Consider the following 19,393-nt stretch of genomic DNA (forward strand, 5'->3'; position numbering starts at 1 on the left):
TACCAGTGAGAAGTGTCTTGTAGTCTTGGGGAACCTCAGGCCCCCACTGCCTTTGCTTCAGGCTGAATAAGCACCCTGCTTAACAGCCTCTGCCTCCATCAAGCCCATTTCACATTGCCCATCTGGGCTAATTATAAGCAGTAGCATTAGCAGAAGTAATATTTTGTGTTTTGCACTGTACAAAGTGCTTTAACTTGCACTGTCTCGTTTGATCTTCATGGCAAAACTATGAAGCAGGTGATATCCACATTTTACAGATGAAGAGGTCCAGAGTATAGTGCCAGAGATGGCACCTGTACCAAAGTCAGGAGACTTCCTACAGTACCTCAGGAGCGAATGAGGACTTAGGGAAGTCTGTGTGTCCTTTTGGGGGTGGGGGTGAAGGTAGCAGTAATTGCTAACCTCATAAGATGCATCAGAATCACTGGGGGTGTGGGGGCGGGGGGGGGGGTTAAAAACTAAAGATGCATGGATCTTACCTGAGATGTAACACAAGGAAATCACCAAGTCTAGGCACCCAGCATATGAATTTTAGAAAAAGAAAAGCTCCACAGTCAGTTCTGATGTACACCCAAGGTTAAAAAACACTTGTACTCAGAGTTCTTCTGAAGGTACCGGAATAGTCTGATGAAGCCTCGTATCCATCAAGGTAAATAGCTGTTCCCTTAGGGAAAACAAATTTTAAGATTTGGTCCCTGATCTCCAGGAATTTCTAATCTGGTTGGTATAAGACATGTATACAGGTAAAGAGACAGCACAGTGGCCCCGGTCTACCAACATCTAAGACCTGGGTAGTCAGAGTATCAGAGCAGTCCACAAGAGACGCAGGGGGAGGCCACAGAAGAAAGGTTTGGGTCAGTGAGATGATCAGTTTGGCCAGAGCAAAGCATTCACGTGAGCGAGATGAAGGAGATGAAGCTTCTCAGACAGAAGTCATATCGTACAGGGTTTTCCCTGCCAGCCTGAAGAACTATAGATTAGCCCTCAACAGCACATTCATTTGGGGGGGCGTTTAAAGCAGAATATAATCAGACATGTTTTACAAAGAGTCCCCGTTTTAATGATGAAGAAATAAATAGATGAGGGTAATTATTTCAGACCCCGTGCTTCCTTGGTGGAACAGATCTGGGTAGTGACTCTCACTCAAGATTTTGTTCTGATGATCGCAACCAGCCCTCTTTGTCAGTGCGGAGGGATACAGCGCACGAAAGTCGTCTTCCATTCCAGCTCCCGGTATTCTTTGTTGTCGGTGAAGTCTGTTAGAGTTTTCGTACAACCTGCAATGTTTTTTCATCCCCGTTGTCTTCACTTTCTTCTTGCTTTCCCCACTCTCAGATGATGACACTTTTAATTTGGCATTGTAGAATGGATATTGTTTGGGGACCACATTCATACAGGTTGAGGCTGTGCTGTCCCTGACAGCTGTCCCTGAGCTGTCCCTGACAGCTATACCCAAATGGCAGCTCTGTGCTTGAGACCCTGCACACAAACTTACTTAATTTCCGTAAGAATCTAGTAAGACCCAGATACTAAGGCTCAGCAAAATTCAGTAAATTTACCCAGAGTCACACGGCTAAGAAGGTGCTGACCTGGGATTTGAACCCACGTCGAGCAGACCACCTCTGCTGCCGCCCCCCCCCCCCCCAATTCTCTTCTGCTAAGTATGCTGCTTTACCATGACGGGCACCCATGGTTACAATGCCTTTTCTGCCAGTATTCTAGTAGAGAACTAGCATGTCTGAAATCTACTGCCTTCCTCTTGTTTGTTCATTCACTAAACAAGTGGAAGTGCTATATCCACCTCCCTCACTGGGACCTTTCAGGATTAAAGAGATACAATCCCCGTAAGCATTTTGGCTTACAACTCAGCAGGAAGTACCTGCTGAACAGGAGCCCTTATGGCCACTACTCCTGGCTGCTGTGCCTGGCACCATCCCAGATGGGCTGGAGAAACAGACGTGAGGAAGTCGTGTCCCTGCCCGGGAAGAGCTCAAGCCCAGCGGAAGAAACAGCCCCCAAACAACACACATATAGTGAAAGCAGGACCTCAGCAAAGACTGCATCTCTGAGCCTGCCTTCTTGCCTCACAGAGGAAATTACAATGACCTGACAAGCATGGTTCTGGAAACCACTGTGGGTCCGGCCCTCGGCTTGTCAGGATGTCAGCAGTGTGTTTCAGATGTGGCTCCTCCCTATTTAAAAAGTCGCTATTTGGTAGGATCCCTCACTCTCCTCTGCCTCACATCTCACTCACCCCTGAGAACGAGGCACAGTCAGCCTCGAGTCCTCTCCAGGGGACTAATACCCTGCAAACACTCGAGTGTTTCCTAGCACAAAGGCTGCCATGTTAGCATAACTCCAGGTAGCTATTGTTTCAGGCCACACGTGGGGATTTGAGAGGAAGAATAGTGGAATGGACAGCTATAGACCATCATGTTCACTTGTCTTTTTGGTAACATGGGGATGACGGTAAAAATGTCTGCCTAACAGAGGTGTTGGAGGGATCACCCCGACACACCATCAGTCATGACACAATAGGTGTAATGCACTTGGGATCTGTAAAGCACTAGCAGAAGTTAGTTGCCGTTAGTAAGGATGAGGTAGGAAGGCCAGGAACCCATGAAACAGCTGAATGGACAAGAATGCCTCTGTTCACACCTTGTGCTGACAAAGTACTAACGGAAATCAGAGTGGCTGGCACCAGCCTGGGAAAGGGTGGCTGAGAACAGCATCACAGATGTGGTGACTCAACCCCGGAGACTGTGGGCATGCTGTCAGGGAGAAGAACAGGCACACATTCTAGGTGGGAGGAAAGGCACACAGAGTAGCGGGATAGTGAGAAGGAGCAAGCCGCCTAAGGGGCAGTGGAGACCCTCTAATGCGAGACTCCTCACCCAAACAATCTCTGTCTAATCTGCTGCCAGGGCCTGCCAGGGGGTCGGCTTTGCATGGCCCTCCCAGGAAGCTTTGTGGTGAATTTTCCATGTGCTTAATGATTCTAGATTGCTTGCTGCTGACAACAGGAACGGAGTAGGTAAATGTTTGAGTGCTACTGGTATTGTACTAACCCTTTATGTCCTTGGTCTTCACCATGACCACGTGAGGTAGCTACCATTGTTATCCTCATTGTATAGAAAGGGACACTGAGGGGCACAGAGTTTATGTGACTTGCCCCCAGGTCATTAGCTAATAAGTGGCCAAGCCAGAGTTCCCCTGCACAGCTGTCCATCTCCACAGCACGAGCCCTTAACCTAGCAGTCAAGGTTTGTCTTGAGAGGAGGAGACTTTTATGCCTCCCAAGCCCATTCACTTCCTTTTATCTACTTCTGTTTGAGACCTTCCCCGATGAAGAATTGAACCATAGCAGAGAAGGCAAATCTTTTCGGTGGAGTGTCAGGGAACCCTAACATCCTAAAGCCAGGAGTCGAGTATCTTTGGAACTTGCCACCCTTTTGTGTGTTGGCTACTCTCCTAACTACAGGTGGGTTTGCAGTAATTTGGAATGTGACCCTGTGCTAGGAGACACTAAGGAATTCCTGAATAAACTCAGGGCTTGCTAATCAAAGAGGAGCTAAGAGCCTCACACAGTTCACAGCTCTGCAGGTCGGTCAAGTGAATCAGCAGGGGTGGGCAAGGCCACGATACACCTCTTCTGTGAAGTGTCTGCACAGGGCTGGGAGGGGCTTGGAACAGAAGCAGTCATGCCCCAAGGCAACAGACATGATATTAATGGAATGTAGACTAAATTCTGTCAAAATGGTCCACCCAATTTTAAAAGTATTTGCTGGCCAGTTCCAAGGGACTGAATAACGAATTCAAACAAACCTCAACCTTCAGACCAGCCTATTGAATGCTCACTGTGTGTCCTCTCCTCTGAGCCTGACATGTCCGCATTCAAGCACGGCCACGTCAGTCAGTGGCAGGGCTGCCGGGAGATGTGGGCAGGTGGTGAGCATCCGCGCTGCTTTGATTTAGTGTTTGAAAGCTGCTTTTCACAAGCTAGTAGACAGCTCTGGATCTAGAATCAAACAGAGCGGAGTTCAAGTCCCAGCCAGCCACCCACCAGCCATATGGCCTCAAGCCACTTGCTGTTCCTCTCTCCACCTTGTTTCCCCACCTGTAAAATGGACATATTGAGACCTCTTAGGGCTTTGTCAGAGGGGCTAATGAAATTGTGTGATCACACTTTGTAAAGTACCTGGTAAATGTGGTGATGTAACTTTGTGTCATATAGGAAATGCTTCCTCCGGTCCTTGTAACACCCAATGCACATCCCACTTGAGAACATCCCCAAAGTGTAAGGATCGACCTGAAATCATGATGATGGTTTTGTAAATGGTTTGTGAATGTTTGGCCTGTAAACTAAACTTAGTACCTTTCCCTCCTCATTCTTTGCGGAGGGCTGTGGGGGAGGGAGGGGATGTTCAATTCTGTTAAAATGATCTTCCAAAAATTCTTACCCAACAGTGATTTTACCCTCTATCCTGGTGACCCATTACATGCAAGGCATATCCATGTAGCTTGTCCCTAGGCCTAGAGAGAGCAGCGGGGAGAATGCTTTTTAATTTGTACCGTATGCAAGACTCATTCCCAATCTACCTTTTGGCAGAGGTGAAGTACTCCAAAGTGTTTGATTTAGAGTAATGGGGAAATCTGCCCTGCCTTTCCTCTGGGAGTCCTAAATGTTGATTTGCCTTTGGGAGGGCAGGGGTTTCGGTGAAACCTGATTTACTGCATCACCCTGGTACTGATTTCCTTTCGCATACTCTAAAGGAAGTGCTCTGGTAATATTGGCAGCGGTTTTAAAATGTCGGTTCTGGAAATGAAACTGCACCTTGTGATGTTAGAATAATTATACCACACTCAATCTCTGATTTCAGCCAACACAACAGTTGCTAAATCCAGCTAACATGGAAAAACTGGACAAGAAGGGGAAAATTCAACCAAACCCGTGGCAAGGGATGGAGAAGGGGGCCTTGGTCAGACACACAATCTTGTATTTCCATTTGTCTGTTGCTAACTGGAATGCCTGGTGGCCCCCGGCCCAGGCCCCCACCCCTTTGTTTTCTGTAGCCCTAAGCTCTGCATGTTGACACTGGCTGTGGGAACTCTTATGATTGAGCTGAAAGAACTGCTTTTATCATTTCAAGTATGCAGCCCCGGGCTAAAACAGGCAAAACAGTTGGTAAAAGTGTCTGTTCAAAAGCAGTCTGAAACATCCTCTGTTTTTCTCACCTGAGTGTCCCCATCAAAAGGAACCCCCACACCTCTCCACAATTCAGTGTGCCATACCTCTCTCTGATTGTCTGGCAGGCTCCCCCAGGTTAGCTGACTGACCCAGCTAACTGGCTCCCCTGGGTTAACTGTGGTTTAGTTAAGCTGAATTTGAAGAGTGGAAGATGAAGGCAGGCATTTCCTCCCAGCTACTGACAGGGCAGCCCATTCCGCTGCTGGAAATCTGCATTGGAAAGCTGAAAAATGGGATTTGGGGTTCCCTGACTGTGGCATGTTAGAGAAACAGAAAAGTGTCATTGTATAAAATGGTGGCAGCTGGTACACATTTCTCAAGAAAGCAGAAGTGTTCTAATAATGAACATATAGTCTGTTTTTAATGCTATTAATAAATACCATGCATTCCGAGTCTAGAGCAGGACCCCCATTATCCTGTCATCTTCCAGGTGAGGGGCCGTAAGAACACAACTCTTTATCAGTGAACAGATGCTTAAAATGACACAGCAACAAACCCACATATTCTGTGTTGTCCCCAGCTGCTTCAGGATTTAGGATGGGACTTAAGGACATTTATCTTAATGTGCTCAAATCCCACATTAGCTATTTCCCGAGGAGTAGAAGAAAGTGTCCCTCCTCTTTGCTCTGAGTGATTGACTTTATGCATAAGAGATTTGCAGTAAATCCTCGGTAGGGTTTTTTACTGTCTTGCCCTGGTGTTTGATAGGTACTCACTTGTTAGTTGATTGAGCATCTTGAATGTATCCAGTACAAATATCTAGTTATAGACCTTTTTTTTTGGTTTGCTTTTTTAAATCAAAGGACCAGGAACTGAGAAACTTTGTAGCCTTTATTTTCTCACATACAAAACAGATTCACCTGTCTCACAAGATGATTTTGAGGATCTAAAATGTTACTGTGCTGGTTGACTAGACTCGTTGAAAGGCACAACTGTTTGTCCCTACTCATAGAATGTCTCTACTTCAAATTTATGGATGTTCACACCAAACAGTTCTCCAGTCCTCTACAGACACTGCCTGCATGTCCTGCAATTTAATTTGATTCTGACACTGTCTACCTGGAGGTGGTATCAGATCCCACAGGTTAAGAGCTCACAGTCTCACAGGACTACCCACCCCCCCCCCCCCCCCACTTAAGATGCCACTTGCGGGGCACCTGGGTGGCTCAGTTGGTTCAGCGTCCGACTTCAGCGTCCAACTTCAGCTCAGGTCATGATTTCACGGTTTGTGGGTTCGAGCTCCGGGTTGGCCTCTGTGCTGACGGCTCAGAGCTTGGAGCCTGCTTCGGATCTGTATCTTCCTCTCTCTCTGCCCCTCCCCTGCTCACACTCTGTTTCTCTCTCTCTCTCTCTCTCTCTCTCTCTCTCTCTCTCTCTCTCTCTCTCAAAAGTAAATAGACATTAAAAAAAATTTAATTTTGAAAAAAAGATGGCACTTGCTCGTAGTAGGTCCCCAGGTTTCCCGCAGCCTCTGTCTCACCTGACTACAAATGAGGGATTCCCGCTACCGCCTGCTCAGATTCAGTGATTTGCTAAGAGCAACTCATAGAACTCAGGAGAACAGTTTACTTACCAGTTTCCGGTTCATTATAAAAAGATACAACTCAGGAACAGCCAAGCAAAAGAGATGCCATAGGCAAGGTATGAGGGAAGAAGGGGTGTGGAGTGTCCATGTCCTCTGCCACCTTCTCCCCACCTCCCTGTGTTCAACCCGGAAGCTCTCCAAACTCCATCCTTCGGGGGATTTTGATGAAGGATTCATCATGTAGGCATGATTGATTGATAACTAAATCTCCAGCTCCTCTCCCCTCCCCCAAGGGTGGTAGGTGGGGTTAAGAGTTCCAGGCTTCTAACGTGACTCGGTCTTTCTGGGGACCAGCTGCCATCCTGAAGCCATCCAGGAGCCCACCAAGACTCACCTCATTAGAACAAAAAATGCTCCTGTCACCCAGAATTCCAAAGATTTTAGGAGCTCTGGCCAGGAGCCACAGACAAAGACCAAAATACATATATCTTTTTGTTGGTGGTGATGTTTATCCATATTTATCCATTTGTTTATGTGTTAAATGTTCACTGAATCATTCCTTTGGCCAAGACTCTGACTAGGTACTGAGGACACAGAGGAAAGAAAATTCTTGCCTTCAGGGAGTTTCTAGCCTGATCATTTCATTCATGTGTTTCCTTCTTTTATTAAGCAGTCTACTTTTATCCTCCAGAACTATTTTCTTCTTTAGATTCCCCAAAACTTTCTAGGGCAAGCAACTTTCTCCGTGAAGGTTTCCCAGACCAAGTGAGGCTCTGTATTTCAATTTCTCCAACATAAAATAAAGCCCAAAGGGACCTAACTATATTTCCAAAGGTTCTCACAGGGTTAAAGCAGAATTAAAAAAAAAAAAAAAAAGGTTTTATACCTTTAGGAAAAATTCACCAAGTGGGTGACATTTTACTGTCAGTTCTAAGATGTGTTTGCCTGGAGAAATTCTTGTTTTGTTTTGTCTTTTGGTTTATTTATTGTTTTTTAGTACTAGCTTTATTGAGGTATAATTCACAATCATATAATTTACCCGCCTGAAGTATACATTTGAACAGTTTTTAGTATTTTTACAGACTTGTGCAAACATCACCACAATCAATTTTAGAACATTTTCATCACCCCGAAAAGAAATGCCATTTCTTTTGGCATCCACTCAACTCGTCTTTCCTTTATCAGTGCATTTCTTAGTATACACAAGAATATTGCACTCAGTAAACTGTAAAATGCTGTGCTGATATAGATGTGATGATTGCTGCTCTGTTTTTCAAATTTACAGGCAGAGTATGAGATTCTGTAACCTTGGGTGGTAACCTTCCCTCAGAAATCCTTGCCATGGTAGAATTTTGACTTTGTTTTTAAATTGCCAGCTTCTAAACAAGGAGATTGTCAATAATGCCTCTGATTCCTTCTGTTACATTTTTCAAATTGTTTATTATTGATATATAAGCAGAACTATTGTTGTACATTGCCTATGTGTCCAAAAACATTGTTGACTTACCTCATTAGTTTTCATAGTTTGTTTGAAAACCCTTTTATTTTTATTTATTAACTTTTAAAGATTTTATTTGTAACTGACCTCTACATCCAACATGGGGCTCAAACTCACTACCCCGAGATCAAGAGTCGCACGCTCCATTGACCGAGCCACCCGGGTGCCTCTGAAAATCCTTTTAGATTTTCCATGTAGACTGTCATATCTTTTTTCAGTTAACAATAGTTTGGGCTCTTCTTATCCAATTCGTATACACCCTTGCTTTTTCTTATTTTGTTTCATTACCTAAGGCTAATCCAAAATATGTTGAATCAAAGTACTAATAGCAGATTCCTTGAATGTTCCTTGAACTGTTCCTGACTTTACTGAGAATGCTTCTAAAGTTTTAACATTTTCATGATATTCATTGTAGATTTTATTAGATTAAGGAATCTTCCTTTGTTACGGATTTGATATTTTGCTAAAATTGTGAGAGAATGTTATCTTCTCCTGATCTATTAAGATGTTTAAATTTTTTATCCTTTTATAAAAATGAGTAGAATGGTATATATTAAGATACTATATATATATATATATATATATATATATATAATTTTTGTTTGTTTAATGTTGAACTATCTTTGCATTCCTGAGATACTATCATTCTCCTCTACCTGTCCCCAAATGATTATCTCCTATAGTTAAGAATATACATTCCTGGGAACTCCTGGGTTATCAGTGACACTGGATTATTTTTCATATTATGCAAATACCTCACAACATTTATCAGTGTGTATCAGGATCGGGTGGGAAGGAACACAGGCGTTGTAGGCCTGTGCTTGTAGGCACATTTGTGTAGACCCCAAAGACTTTGAGAAGCAAACATATCAAAGTTTGAGAAACTTGTATCCTAGAAAAGACTTTAACTGCATTGGAAACAGTATACTACCTTCCTACTTTAAGATTTATTACCCTTATCTATGCAGAAATTCAACAGGGACCTGATTTGGTATTTATCCTGTTTCCATGCCTATTGGTTTGAATCATTAAATCTTCCCCACTTTGCCTGCTGCTTGAAGGTCACCCATGCAGTCATTTCTGTTTCACTTGTGGACTTGCTATCACCTTTGCATTTGGGGGACCACGGGAGTCTATGCAGCAAAGAAAATAAACACATGAATGAAGTAAGGTTCTGTTTGCCATTCTAGTTTCACAAGAGAAAGTTTTCTATACTGAACCCTGTTTTCAGCCCACAAGAATGTTGGGTCCATTTCAACCAGCATCTATTGAGCTGCTATTGTTAAATCAGCAAGTGTCAGCCCCTGCTCAAGTGTCCAGGTATATCAAAGTCACAATGGCACACACCTTACAGAAGTATAAATCCTCTCTCCTGCCTTCAGAGGGCTTAGAGTCAGTCATTTATTATCACTAATATCTAGTGAGCCAGATGGCCATGTACCTTTTTTGTGCCATTCACCATCAGAGACCTTAAGAAGATTACAGTACGAAAGGCTGGTCTCTGACATCACAGTCTAATAACATCATGTCCATAGGAGGGACAATGCAAAGTATACTTAGAAAATGTAAAGTAACAAAAATGCAAATGAATACATTTTAAAGATCTGATTGGCTTTATCGAATGATTCATGAATTGGGCAGACTCCCATCTAGGAATAGAAAGGAACTGCATTAAATTGCAGCAAAGGAAAGGTTCTTAAAGGCAGAGAGGGAACAGAAAAAAAAAAGGAAATTATTAGGAAAGAATGCATTGTTTCAGGCAAGGATGCCCTCTTAAGGAGAACCAAAGGGGTCTCTCAGCAGATTACCTCCTCATGCTGATTAAAAGTCACATTTAGGGGAAAGTTGTAACTGCCCTTGGGTTGGGTAATAGGTCTTGGTTTGCTGAAGTGCGGCTTAGTACAGGTGACTCCATTTCAGATCTGTTATTTCTTTTTAACAAAAGTTGAAAGTTGGGATGCCTGGGTGGCTCTGTCGGTTAAGCGTCCAACATCGGCTCGGTCATGATCTCACGGTTCATGGGTTCGAGCCCTGTTTCGGGCTCTGTGCTGACAGCTCAGAGCCTGGAGCCTGATTCTGTTTCTGTGTCTCTCTCTCGCTCTCTGCCCCTCCCCCATTCACGCTCTGTCTCTCTCTGCCTTTCAAAAAGGAATAAATTTAAAAAAAAAAATTTTTTTAAGTTAAAAGCAACATTACAAGAGTAAGGTCACAATTGAAGGACACAAGGGAAGTCATAAATAGAATGTTGTTGAACTCCCATAACTACATAAGCAGTCGGGTTGTCAGTGGGGCCAACAAAGGTGGGAGAAGGCTTTCTGCAAAAGGGATAGGAGTTGCAAACGTGGGCCTGGGAGGACGTTTTGGTGAGAAAAATATTGCCTGGATAGCATGGTTGACAGCAAGGGATGGTACATGCAGGTGACAGCGGGAACCGTCCAGTGTAGCTAGATAAGAGGGCACATGAAAGGGGTGGAAGGAAGGACTAGGAGTTAAGAGCCCAAGGGTCACATTCTGGGAGAGTCAAAAGCCAGCCTGGGTTTGTTTCTCCCCCCCGAGGGCGCTGGGGCACATATGGCTCTGCGACATTGTCACCTGCAGGCACTGGTTCTCTCCCCTGCTCTTTGCCCTGTTCTTACCCTCACAGTGACTGAGGAGAGAGGAGGAGCCTACAGCCTTTCTCTCACACTCACTCCTTTTTAATTTGAAAGCAGTGGAGCAGGTGCGTCACTGGCATTTGTGGCCATGCCTCTCGCTCTGGCTGGAGGGTGTCGGGTTAGAGGCAGGCATGCAGACTGCATGACCCACACAGAGCGAGCCGGTGCAGAGGCATTGCAACATCCTCCCCACCTCAGCAGACATGACTAAACAAACCGTCTGCTTTGAACAATTAATCCATTTGTCAGAGCAGCTCACAGGGCGAGTGAGGCCTTGCAAGCGGTGACACGTTCTCCACAGCAACAGTCCTGGGTGTGTGTCTGCAGACACTTCCTTCTGTTGAGAGTGTGGCCAGCCCATGTTGAACACGCTAAGATAAACTTTGAAGGAAGTGCAGCCCTTTGAATGTAAAGAGCCATGGTGACCTGGGCTATGCCTTGGCCCACAAGTTGCTTCCGGAACTCCTTTGGTTGGTTTTCTGAGAAACTTGGATGCTGAAGTGGGAAGTGATGATTTGCTTTAGCTGAAACAGAAATACAAGAAAAATCCAAATTCTTTTCAACCAGTACCCAACCTGGACCTCATCGTGAAATATGCCCCCTCCTTTGCCTTCCCGACTCCTCCCTCGGCTGGTGACCTTCATTTAGCCATGATCTTTCTCTCTCCAATTCTCTGTACTCGTTTGCTTTATTCTTTAAAATGAGGACTGCCTTCCTCCCTGTGGTGACCAGGTGACTGTCCCCTCCCCATAGGAGTGTGTAATAAGGTAGAGCCAGCTTCACCTCCCTCAGCCCAGTGGTCTCAGTTAATAAGTTACAGAGTCGAGACTAAAATCCACTTGTCCCAATCCAGGCCTGGCACCCGGGGGAGGGAGGGGGGGAGCAGGGACTGTGCATGGTCCTCAGCCAATGCTAGGGTCCTGGGGAAAGTGGGGAGCAAGAGTGTGAGGGTGGGGACCTACTGTCCTAGCCACAAGCTGGAGAGGTGGGAGGACCTGGGGACAGAAGGGGACTTCACTGTCACTTCATGCTTGGCAGTTACTTACCTCTCAGCCTCTATGTAAACCTGCCTGGAGAGGCAAACACCTTACCCTCAGGGACACCCCACTCCCTTGCACCAAGCCTTTGCCAGATGGCACTAAGAGTGTCACCCTTTTGTAATCATCCTTAAGCCCAAGGAACAGTCAAATAAATGGTGTACAAATCTGTGTGTCAGCTTTCACCCTGACTGCATAGCATTTTGCTTCTTAAATAGCTAAAAACAGGCCTAATAATAATAGTCGTAACAGCACCTAACATTTATTGAGTGCCTGTTGTATGCCAGGCAGTGTTCTAAGTAGACACTTTGCTGGCATCCAATTCCATCAATCAGTTTTAATTTAATCATCAATTCTAATTATTTGATTTTCCCCAGAAGCATTGTTTGGAAAGTGACAACTTGTTAAGACTTAGAAATGAAAAGATTGTATTTCATGCTGACAGACAGCCGAGTCCGTCCCTAAGCCTCTGGTGCTAGGCAGTGTGCAGGCCTGCAGACACTGGTTGGGGGTCAGTGTTGCCATGAGGGTGCTTGAGATTCAAAATGGTGAGAAGAGAATTTGTAGTATGTGGCTTACTCTTTAATTCCTTCATTGCACAAGCATTTGTTGAGGCTGACTTATGATTTATGCATGATTTATAATTTATTGAGCAGTTACTGGCTCCAAGTGAGATTCTGCAGGCACAAAGCTTAGGCGCAGCCCCTGGCCTGGAGCGCATCATCTGCAATTAGCAAACCAGAGGTGCCCTGTGCTGGCCGCCCAAGAGAGGAGGAGGGCAGAGGGCTGGGTCTGGAAGGGTGAGTCGGAGATACCAAGAAGGGAGATGGAACAGGTGGTTGAGAACACAGGCCTCTCTCCCCAAGTCACCAATCGCACCATCTCCCTATAGGGTGACAGTGGACATAGGTAACATAGGAGTGGTGTTTACCACAGTATCCAGCAAGCTGGAAAAATGAGCTTTGTTGTTAATAGAGTAAAAGGGCTCTGACAGAGGCCCTGAGTTTTATTCATTTGTCTGTATGCCATCCGCTAGCCTACCAGCTGGGTACCCAAGTGCTAAGCTGGAGGGTTTCCCAGGAGGGTGGAGAAGAGGAGCACGCCCCAGCCTGAGAGAGGAGGGCTGGAGGAAGGGCCCCAAGACAGGAACAGCCTGGAGGGGTGCCTTTGTGCAGAGCAGAGAGGGAGGGTGCGGGCTCAGGGCTCTGTACCCCAGGAGTCCCTGACCTCATGCCCCCCTCCCCCCAGTGCCACCTGGGGGCATGGTCTGCCTGGAGTAGTCTCTTCCCCCAGCCCCACTCTTCCAGCCCCTTTCATCATCATGGTGCATGTGCATTTAAACTCAGCAGGACATATGCCAATGAAAACAAAGAAAATGATCTCTTAGCGGTTATTTATATTGTAAACCTTCTCTGGAGTGACTTTTTTCCTAGTTCAGCTTGCAATAATTTATTAAGAAAGATAAAGTGATTTTTAAGTGTGATTTTAAAGAGCTAGGACCATCCACGATCTTGCTCTGTGTTATTCTTCTGCTTGGGTTTGATGTTTCCAGCGTGAACTTTGATTTACCTCCTTCTCAGGGTAGTTTGGAGCCACTGAGAGAAGTCCCGTTCTGTGAAAATAGTCACCCATTACAGAAATACATTGAAGCAGAAACTCTTTTCTGAAAAGACTGAAAACTGTCATTAAAAAACTGCTTTCTGAGAAGAGAGAAAAGATGGGAAGGAATACTGATTCTTTAAGGATTTTAGTTCTTGAAGTCACGGCTGTTCATTTGTGCTTTGTTAACCAAAGCGCAGCCTTCTGAACTTAGTGCCTGCTGATTATCAACAACAATAAAAAGAGAAAAACGAAAGAAACTAAAAGCAGGAAACACTGAATTGCTTATAAAGTGGATTTTTTTTTTAATGTGTTTATGAAGAAATTGAACTCCCCTTCTTTTCTGCTCTTAAAACTTTAAGCTCTTTCAAAGTTTTGGCAATTTTTAAAAACTTGCAGTGCATCTTCAGGCCCAGGTTTCCCACTATCAGAAATGTGTAGCCACAAAGGAAGACTCTAGAATTATGGTACCTGTGAATGGTCTGGGCTGGAAAAGTACTGACCAGAGGGAAGCCTCAGGCTGGGGCCCTGGGGCTCAATGCCTCTTCCTCCCTCCTGGTGAGAAGCTGCATGTCTGTCCAGTTTGCATGGCTGTCTCCCGCCACCAGGCCACGTGCCATCTTCACCTGTAGCTGAGGATGTTCAATCTGAACGAAAAAGGAACTTGGGATCCTAACAACGCGTAGTGAAAAGCTTCTAGAGTCTTAACACCATGCCCTTCTGTTGTAAGTCGGACTTTACCAATTCTGTGGCAGCGGGCAGATGTTCTGCACCAGCATCTATATTTAGGTGTGGGCATGAGATTGCCAAGGTAAAGAAAGGCATGGTCGGTGTCACCTCAGCATGCTTTTTGTCTTGGAACAGAGGCCCTGTGTTGCCCTGGGGGTTAAGCGCTCTCAAGGAGGAGAAGGCCTCTGCCCAAAGCCCAGGCAATTTGGAAGGCAACAGAGCCCTTCCTGAATGACTATCCTTCATGCTGGGTGGCTACGTGCTGCCAGGCAGGGACTGGACACTGTGGTTCCTATTTGCTGTCCTGTCCTTAAGGGAGCCGCTGCACACTCTTTGTTAGCAGCCTGGCAGTCACACCCTGAATGACCCAGCCATGCCCGGTAGATCGTCGTCTCTCAAAAGCCAGTGTTCTTCAACCCACAGAGGGGAAGGGCTCTCTCCTGGCTCGGTCTTCTGTGTTGTGGAGCACCTGGGGGATGGAGCCCCAGTCACTGCTTGCCATCACATACCTGGCTGCCTTGGGACCTCCTTAGTGTCCCTCACATCCCACAGTGGCTCAGCTCAAGCAACCTCACTGTAGATTCAGCAGGCTTTAGCCACCTGGCAGCCCAGATGCTTTTCCCAGTTTGGGACTCCTACCCCAAAAGTCTCCTGTGCCTATCCTTTCCTTATTTCCTGACAAGAGCCTCCATTCCAGCTGGCCTTCAGTCCTCTTCCTGAACCTCCTCACCCAGTGTCTTTGTTTCCTTGTATTGTCCAACTCTCCTACCAGTTCACACCCTCATTCACTTTCACCTGCTCCAGGAAGCCTTCTGTAAAGGGCAGAATGATTTCGTCCTTGGATACCTTGCTTAGAGGCCTCCCTCTTGGCCATGCTGGCATTCCTTCTGGAATGTTCCATCCTTCGAGTTCTAGAATGAGACCATCCCATGCAGAGCCTCAGCTTAGTTTCCAGCCCTATGTTCCCTCTAGCTAGGACCACTCCCCTGGGCTCATCTATCAGAAACCGTGTCTAATGTTATCCAAGGTGTGCCTTATCTTTTTCTGGGCAGACTGAAGGCTGCCTGGGATGGGGGCATCCTCTGTTAGTCCTTTTTGTGTCCCTAGTAACACCTACCACAGTGCCCATGGCCCTAGCATGGAACCCCAACTTGTATCAGCCTGAAAGTCTCCTGCATCAGCCCCTCCCAGAGCAGGTAGAAGAGCATGTGCATAACAAGAGGAGGTTCACAGCAAGCCTCCTTTCACAGGCTTGGGGAGGAGATGATGGGACTTCATGGGCTTGCTGGGGGGCCCTCTGAGATGATGGCTGTAAACCCAACGGGAGGACCAGCTGTTCGGGTGGATATGCCATTTGAGGTCCAGGCTTCCTCAGAGGAGGGTTGGGACCTATCAGTTTTCAAATATCCAGGTCCAGGCTCTTTGGCACAGAGGTTGGGGGAGCCCAGGATGATGCCAGGCTCTGGCTTCTGGGAGAGCAGTGGAGTGTGCTCTGCCATGCCTTCTAGAGCCCTTTGGAACTCTCCGGGACCCAGGGCTCGCACTGGCCTTGTACCCCCACTCTCCTGGTAAGACACATCAGTGCTTTTTGACCCCACTGAAAATGAACCCCAAAGTTTACCTTACCTTCAGAGGGGCAAAAAGCAGTTCCATATGGGATGGACAGAGCCCCCTGCCAAACCACTGTCAGGCCTGGCCTCAGGCTGGGCCTCCATTCACAGGTTCAGGATGGGGCTTCACACCTGGCCAGTGGAGATAAGAGATTTCCCTTCTCCACTTAGCAGGTTAGGGCCAGCCAAGCCAGTAGGGGGGAGTTTGGAAGGGCTGCCCCAGGGCCCACGGGAGCAGGACTGGGGCGGAACTGAGAGGCTTCAGTGGGTTTGAAATAGCTCATTTGGGACAAATTAGGTAGCAAAAGAAACGTCTTTAACGACTGTTCTTAGTGAGGGTAGCCCTCAGCTGGCCCACTCAGCCCCTCCCCCTGTGGGCTCCAGGAAGCGTGCCCACCCTGTTCCATCAGCAGCAACCATCATCACGGACTCCTTTTGTTCCGTCCTGCCCAGGGAGCCTAGGTTTCAGGATAGGTCAGTGCCTTCCCAGGACCTTCGCAGGAACTACAGAGGAAGAAAGCCAAAACTTCCTTTTCCCAAGCAAAGTGCAGAGTTTCACGCACACCTAGGGAGGATGTTTGTGTTCCTTTGAGGTCACTGCCCTTGTTTTCAGAGTAAACTTTTGTGTGAGTGCACTCCAAAAGGGGGAGTCCGTGGAGAGGGGACGCTCTCGCCTCTGTTTCCACAGGCGTGCACCTAGCCTGAGCCTGAGGTCCTGACCCAGGAGAGCCAAGGACCACCCTGGTAGACCTAAGCTCTGCTTATGACCTTGCTTAGGCCATGTACCCTCTCTGGGCCTCGGTTTCCCCTTCTGTAACAGTGGGGACTAAACACATGTAAGATCATTTCTAGCTCTGACATTTTAGGATTCTGATCATAAGTATTTATGAAAATGTTGATCATCCCTCCAAAATACACTTCAGATATGCACACTGCTCTCCATTTCTCCTGGCACTGACCATGATCCTGTCACTGCAGTGGTATAGAATAAGCTCAGACTCTTTACCACGGACTCTCTGATGACAGATTTGCCATGCGTCTGCCTGGGACTTTTCCCACCCGGACTGCAGGAACTGCTGTCAGCCTTGGGGCAAGCCACGCCCTCTCCTGCCTGCTTCTCTCCTACCTGCTATTCTGTCCACCAAAAAGCCGCCCTCCCTCCGCCCCTTAATGGGCTGACTCCTTCCCATCTTTCAGATCTCGGCTTAAATGTCACCTCCTAGAGGCCTGGCTCAAAATCCCTGTCTATAGTAATGTTCCTCTGTTATTCTACCTCTCACTCCGTGTTTATTTTCCGTCACGGTCCGTAAATGTCTTGAAGCCATTTTCTTGGGTCTGGTGGTGTGTTAGTCTCTTGTTTGCCTGCACTAGAATGTGGGCTTCACACAAGTGGGGACCTCCAAGAGTGAGGGCTTTCCTTATCAGTCCCCATCACTACTGAACACCCAGAGCCTCGCACAGTGCTGCTACGCAGCAGGTGTTCCATAAATGTTTGTTAAATGGACACACGGTTGAATGGATGGATACCCCTCCATAAAGAGCTCCCGTTTTTCCTCCTGACTGCTCAGGCCCCATTTTCCCTCTACGATCTGGATGTAGCAAAAGGGAGATTATAAAGCAAACCAAATGTCTGTTGTGAAGCCGTTAGTAGCCGAGCCGTGTTTTTACTCCCCACTCTGCTGTTTGTTCCCGCAGCCTCTGCACAGTTGGACCAGATTCCGCCAGTGTGATTTCCTAAGGGTTAGTGTTTTCCAATCATTATTTTATTTACCCTTGGTGACCTTTGTGAGGTCGATGATAGAGGCCAGGTCTCGGAGATTAAGTAACCTTGCCTGAGATCGCAGAGCTAGTAAGTGGTAGAGCCTTGCCCCAGGTCCGGTGCTGTTTCCTTCACGCCCCATGCCACTGAGCCAAGCTGTGGCCCTGAACATGGCAGGAGCCCAGGAATGGTGGAGCCAGAGCCGGCATTGTGTGTGACTTCAGGTGGCCTTTATTGTCCACCTAGCTAGGAGAAACTTGCAGTCCAGTTCTGGCATCCCTGAGTGTCAGGGGAACCTGAGGTAAGGTCTTGGGATTTCTAGAGACCTGTTGTCATAGAGGGCATGGGGGTTGTGTTAGGGTTAGTGATAAAGCCTAGGGGATGGGCTGGGTGATGCTGGCCCCTCAGCAGTAACCTGTCAGCTGCTTGAGGAAGGCCTTTCTGAAGGCCAGCACAGAGCCTGCCCTTCAAAGAATAGTTCTCTTGGTAGGACATCCACATGGAGCCTCAAAACAGGCCTATTTGCCAGAAGCTGCAGTGGAGAAGAGAACACAAGGCATGCAACCAGAAAGACCTGGGTTTGAACCTCAGCTCTGCTGTATACAAGCTATGTGAACCTGGCCAAGGCATCTGCCCTCTCTGTTTTAATATGATGCAGAGTCAATACTTCCTAATTCTTGTGCCTGAGTGAGTGCGTGAAGAAATCACATCTAAGATGCCCTCATCCTGAAGGGACAACAGAAAAGAGGAAATAGCTTCGTGTTATTTTCGACAGAAAAGAGGAAATAGCTTTGTGTTATTTTCAGCATGAAAAACTTTAATTGGGCTATATATGAAATGGATTACTCACAACTTAGAAGAGCTTATCAATAAATATTAATGATAGGAACAGAGATTCATTTCTTCAGGTTGTAAAGTTGTGTGCTCACTGATATGAAACAAATAACAGTACACACTCCTGTCTCTACCCTGTCAGCCACTATTTGAGCACTTTGTATTCCCTTTAATTGTCACGACAGCCCCATAAGGAAGATACGGTTTGGGCTTTGTTTTTCAGATGAGAAAAATGGAGGCACGGAGAGATTAAGAAAGTTGCCCAAGGTCACACAGCCAGCAAGTAAATGGCAGAGCAGGGACATAGTCCGGGAAGTCTGACTTCAGAGTCTGAGAAGCTCTTAGCTCCTGGGCTACGTGATTTGGTGTTGTTTGGTGACCAAAGGGGAGTTCCATGCAGGACGCAGGGTGAGAGGAGGACCATTTAGCTGAAGAAGTATGGGAACCCTGGATCATAATGATTCTGTTCTGCCTAAAACGATTAGAAATGAGACTTCTAGATAAAATGTTTGGGAGCCAGTGTTGGTAAGAAAAGGGTAGAAATGGGATCTGTCTTTAGGATTGCCCACCCTCTGCCATTTTAGAAAGGACAGTATTCCTCTTTTATACTTTTGGAAACTATTGTAATTATGTGTTTCTGTTCTGTGAACTCTCCCTTTTAGCTATGTTTCTTTTTTTGCTTAATATTTTTTTTTTGCTGAATTTTTAAAAGATCAGATTTATTGAGGTGTAATTCATGAATGTAAATGTGTACATTTCTATGAGTTTTGACAAACTTACACATCTGTGTATAACCACCACCACAAGCAAAATAGGGACAATTTCTATCACCCCAAAAGGTAAAACTTTCCCTGAGGCCCTATATAGTCAGATCACACCCAGCCCCAAACAACCAAGGGT

At 46.4% G+C, this 19,393-nt stretch overlaps 1 protein-coding gene and 1 long non-coding RNA gene across 6 annotated transcripts in view; one reads left to right on the top strand and one right to left on the bottom strand.

Moving 5' to 3' along the window:
- Positions 1 to 19,393, top strand: part of ATG7 (autophagy related 7) — a 252,739-nt gene that overhangs the window by 215,942 nt on the left and 17,404 nt on the right. The window lies entirely within an intron of this gene.
- Positions 13,396 to 15,167, bottom strand: LOC109497274. The gene is made up of 2 exons (XR_002153377.2): positions 14,065 to 15,167; positions 13,396 to 13,574 (listed from the first exon to the last, which is right to left on the bottom strand). It is a non-coding gene; the product is annotated as an uncharacterized LOC109497274 (long non-coding RNA).

The sequence above is a fragment of the Felis catus genome, chromosome A2, assembly GCF_018350175.1.
Source record: "Felis catus isolate Fca126 chromosome A2, F.catus_Fca126_mat1.0, whole genome shotgun sequence".
Classification (NCBI taxonomy): domain Eukaryota; kingdom Metazoa; phylum Chordata; class Mammalia; order Carnivora; family Felidae; genus Felis; species Felis catus.